This window comes from Pteropus alecto, unplaced genomic scaffold, assembly GCF_000325575.1.
Source record: "Pteropus alecto unplaced genomic scaffold, ASM32557v1 scaffold288, whole genome shotgun sequence".
Lineage (NCBI taxonomy): Eukaryota > Metazoa > Chordata > Mammalia > Chiroptera > Pteropodidae > Pteropus > Pteropus alecto.
The window spans coordinates 729,339-734,537 of NW_006442124.1; the positions used below are offsets into that span (position 1 = coordinate 729,339).

The window sequence follows — 5,199 nt, forward strand, 5'->3', positions numbered from 1 at the left end:
GAATCTGAATGCAGGACACAGGAGGGGCCATAATAGAGAAATAAAGGGTAATTGGACAACACCACCTCTCCTGGATGGGTCAGGCTGCCACATGTGGGAGCCAGAGGCTCTGGCTGCAGCCCCCTTCTCCCCCAATCTCCCTGCCCTGCCACACCCCGAGCACCATCCTCAGCTGAGGGGTGATAAGCAGGTCTCCCCACCTCTGGGATGCTGAGAAGAGAGCCTTGCAGTGTTCCCAGGGTGCACGGCAAGGGTGGTGGGCACCTCATAAGGAGACCTTGGGTCTGAAACATGGAAAGAACAGAATAAAGATCCTGTAGCATCACATCTGTGCTCTTTTAAGAAGGGTTGGGAGGCTGGCAGAAAAGGGAGGGGGTGTGAGACTACATATACTGTTGATGGGATGCTATGACAGGCCGGACATGTCAGCAAGCCTTGTCCAGGTTTAACACAGAGTCGTATGAGGGGAGAGACATAGCCTTGTGAAACGCTAGAAGTGAACATGCAGTGAGAGTGCTGGTATTTCATAAGGGTTTGGCACGTTTTCTGAATGAGTCTGGCTGGCTGCCCGACTCTGAGTTTCCTGCTCATAGTTCCCTGCATGTGTCACTGCTGAGGATTAAAGCCCTCACAGGCTCTGACACAGGCATCACTCAGAGTCCACTTTCTTCTTTCTTTTAACCTCAGCAGTTGTGTCTTCTGACAAGATGTGAGGCGTCACTCTTGTGCTCAGTAAACCAGACCCCGGGCTCTTTGGAAAGAAAAAAAGGGAATTGGCCAGTCTACCCAGGGCTGACTTCAAAACGCACTTTTGTTTTTAATAACCGATGTCAGCTCAGCTGGCTTCGTTCTGGGGAGAAACCCTACGCTAACCTGCAGTCACAGTGACCGTCTCTTGCCGGGCCAGCCGGGCCTGCATGACTTGGTGACCAAGAAAGGAAACGGTAAGATGATGAACTACACTTCAGGTTTTTGTTCCTGTATTTTTCTCTCCTTTTCTTTCTGTTCACTTAGACATGGATGAAATGTTTAGGAGGGACAAATGGAATCTGATGAAATGATAGTGTTACTCTGTTAAAACAAGATTTGAAGATTTTCTTGAAGCTATGTGGTTCTGTAGGCACATTTAACCTTAAGATGTGTCTACGAGTCATATTAAAAAATAACCTGTGATTATGTATGTTTTATTCTTTGGAAGATTAACCATGCATTATATGGGAAATATATTTTATCATGAGGTACTACTTACGAGCCATAAATAGTTGTGACTTTTGGTAAATAATGAGGTTGAAGTAAAGGGTATTGCAAATAGTCTGTTTAAAATGGTTGCTGATGTTAGAAAAAAGACTTATTTGATTACTTTCCATTTAGCTTCTACAATTTTAGCAGAGCATAACCTGGCCCAGTGTTTGACTGAAGTCACTGCATGATTATTAACAGACATCCATTAGTTGCATTTAAAATCATAATGTATAATATTAGCAAGACTTGTACCTGCTTCCTTCAATAAGGGCTTAAACTGTCACCTTAAAAGCATGAGCATGTTTTTTTCAGAGACTTTACAAATGTTACGCCTTCAGCTATAAGGAAGACTGGGCACTCTCATAGGGGTGAAAAACATTGTCCTGTATTTCTTATTGGACGCCCTTGACACCCATAATTTCTATCAGTACTGTTGTTGTGGGAAAAAATAAGAAAATGGGACAGAATCTGGCAGATTCAAGAAAGGAAATAAGAAAGTGAAAAGGAGAACAAAATGAGTTTCACCTCTTAATTCAATTCAACTCAAAACTCCTTGCTCTGATGCAAAATGCTAGTATGTACTGTGACTGTAGGAAAAGCTGGATGGTGGGGGAGGATGTTATTCTGGAAGATGCAGTTAGTGACCAGCTGGTTCGGGAAATCACAGTATTCACTGCCAGGGGATCATGCTGTGTGTTTTATAGGCGGAGTGTGTTTACTCTAAATGTGTGGATCTGTTAGGAAAAAAAAAAAGAGAAACAGTGCTGCTCAGAAGGAGCGGAACACTTCTTGAGATGAATTTTCCCTTCCTATTAGTGGTGATGAATTTAAAATATACTAATGGCCTTTCTCAAATCCACATGCTAATCTTTTAACTCACAAACCATTTGGGTGCCTGCCTGTGGGCTTACTTAGGAGAGAAACTTGACAGGTATGGTCAAAGATGGGCTAAGACCCACTTTTGAAATAGATCTTTAAAAATGTACACAAACAGCACATATTCACTATCGAAAAATAAAACCAAAAGGGAATGCATATAGACAAGTAAAAAAGGTGAAAAATAAAAACCTAGCGTTGTGAGACAAACACTGTTAACATTTTGGTGGGTATATATTTTCTCTGAACGCACTTATATTTTGAAAAAAAAAAAATTCTTGTGGTACATGATGTTTTGTTACTTGCTTTCCCTTTCAGCAATATATTGTAAACACCTTGTCATGTTAATGAATTTCTTCCTACAAAAGCTTTTAAATCACATTATACATTTAATTTATTAAATCGTGTTGATAAACATTTGATTTTTTCCCTTTATTATTGACATTATGAAGACTAACATCTTTGTAGAGAAGTCTTTGGATTGCTTCTGGATTATTTCTATGAGCTTGATCCCCAGAGCTTCTGTGGGGTCAAAAGACATGAGTATTTTTGAAGCTCAGGATCCCTGCTACTAAATTAATGTAGGAAAATGCTATTAACTTGTGTCCCCTCCAACCCTGTATGAATACCGTTTTCCCACATTTTCACCAAAATTGGGTTTTATAATTTTTTAAAAATGTTCTAATCTGTTAAACTGGAAAAGGCTATTTTGTTGTCTTAACTTGCTTTAAAGAAACCCTTTGTAAAACCTCTGGCTTCCTTTTCTGTTCCTTTGGGTTCCGTTTCTTGCCTTTTTGGTTACTTGTTATCAAAGCGAGTGTCTGTTACAGTAACTTATGCCAACCTGATTTCTGAGCCCTTTGACCTCATTTGCTGTCACTCAGTAAGTCAGATGCTTTTGCTCTGTTTTTTTGTTTTTACCGTTTGAACAACCTAGGGCAAACCTCAGTATTTGTGATTTTATCTCCTTTTCACCTATAAAATTTAGAGATAAGGATCAACTTTTCATGCCCTCGCATGAACTGGGAACAGGAAGAGATGAGATAGAGGAAAGTTCTCTGAATAGGAAAAAGTAAAAATACAAAATGTTACTATTACTATGGTGTTACTATTTCTATTCTTACTTTATAAAATATACATGTTGGGAGAGGTTCATGCTGAAATTTTGACAATGTCTTATAATTCTAAATTTGAAAAGTTGTGAGTATATTACAATGTATTTCTTGGCTCTCAGATTCAGCAGTGTTTAATGTGTTCTAGCAGCATATGGACATACTTAGGCTAAAAATAGTTTATATTAGTTGCTCTTTTTTTTTTTCTCGCTTGCATATAGGGCAATATGCGATTCTTCCCATATTGCATCGTCTTTGTCCACTTGCTTTGCTCTGACCTCCAATGAGAACTCCTCAAAGGCAAGGACTGTTAATGTGTATGTGTTTCTCTCTCCAGGGCCTGGTTTGAGGTCTGACACCCTGTGGAGGCTCAAAAGAAGGGACCTAGGAACATTTTTAACCTAACTCTGCAGAGACAGCTATATCTCAAAAAAGAATTACAGAAGATTAAAAAAATGGAGCTTTTCTGGAAGCAAATTGATTATTTTGTTTGTTTAGTTTAGTTTGGGTTGGTTTCTATTTCTTTCGTGTAAACTTCTAAAGCTCTTCATGGAGACTAAGTAAATGAATACAAGCCAAGGGTAGAACCAGGAAAATGTAGAGCACAGCTTTCATAAGGAGAAAGCTTACCTGGACTTGGTGTGAGCACAAAAAGCTTTATAGGGAATACGAACTTTCACTCTAACCCTCAGCTCAGCGTTAAATCAGAACCAAAGTGACGTTTAGGAATGGTTTGAACTTGGATAGTGAATAAATAATGATGATGGCTATTACTTAATAGAACACTTACTACGTGTGAGACCTGGTTCTAAGTGCCTCAGAGATAAGGTGGCCATTATTATCATCTTATTTTGCAGATTAAAGACAATGATCTGCCTAGTCACACCAGTAGTTGGTGCGCAGTGGGGATTCGTGATTCCCATTGGTGAGGGTAGGACTGACTGATCTTTAGAGACTGCAGTGGGGATTTGTGATTCAGACAATCTTACTCTTGAGTCCGCACATTGGTGAGGGTAGGACTGACTGATCTTTAGAGACAACGACACATGGGTTTTGGACGGATGGTGACATTTGTGCTGCTCACCTGGGTGTATGGTCACCATGTATCGTGCTCCCACTAAAGAATACGCACTCTCCTGGGTTCTTTACATCCATCATTTCTAATCTTTTTCACAAACTTGCCAGATCAGTGTTATTATTCTAGCTCTAGGATCTAAACAAACTGAGACTTGGAGAAGCTCAGTACATGGCCCAGAGGTGCCAGCTGGGGATAAAAGAACCACCAATCTACGTCAAGTCAGTTTAGCTTCCTCGCCCATGTGCCACACTGGTCCGGACAACTGGCTGCTGATGTTCTTCTATCCAAAGTTGCTAAGAGTTCAGTTCCGTTGCATTTGGAGGTGTTGAGCCTGGAAGCTCAGCCATGTCCTTTCTTTTCTCGGGAGTTCGAGGGGGACACTGAGCCTCAGTCTTTCTGAACGTACATGGGACAGTGTGAAGTGGCACCTGGAGTTGATTGTCAGACCAGATGTTCCCTGGCAAGACCATCCGAGTTATCACACTGACTCACACACAATAAGTGTTTACAATACGCAGGGACACTTTCCTCTTACTTCCTATCCAGTAAGCCCCAACTCTGCACCAAAGAAGCCCTAAGAATGCCTCGAGGAGACCGGGAGGGCACGGCAAGTGCTAGCTCGGGTGTGGGGACACAACTCTGTTTTCTCTTGGGCAATTTATCTACCTTCTCTTTGCTTAGTTAGTCCAGTTATAAAATAGAGGTAAGAATCTAATTTAAAAAGGCATTTTAATTATTTTTCTGTTAAACTTTTCAGTAAGATTTTGGAATTAAAAATTTTTCTTCTAAATAGACAGTACATGGTTTATTTACTTTTGAATCGATGACACGTAGTTTAAAAGGCCATTTGGTAAAGATACCAAATGGTATCCTTTTCTCAGCTATCTCTTT

At 40.4% G+C, this 5,199-nt stretch overlaps 1 protein-coding gene across 3 annotated transcripts in view; it reads left to right on the top strand.

Moving 5' to 3' along the window:
- Positions 1 to 636: 636 nt before the first annotated feature.
- The window catches only part of IL1R1 (interleukin 1 receptor type 1), a 58,598-nt gene continuing 54,035 nt past the window's right edge, over positions 637 to 5,199 (top strand). For all 3 annotated transcript variants that reach the window (XM_025039095.1, XM_015596292.2, XM_015596295.2), the window contains exon 1: positions 637 to 944. The gene's annotated coding sequence lies outside the window, so the exon portion shown is untranslated. The remainder of the gene's footprint in view (positions 945 to 5,199) is intronic.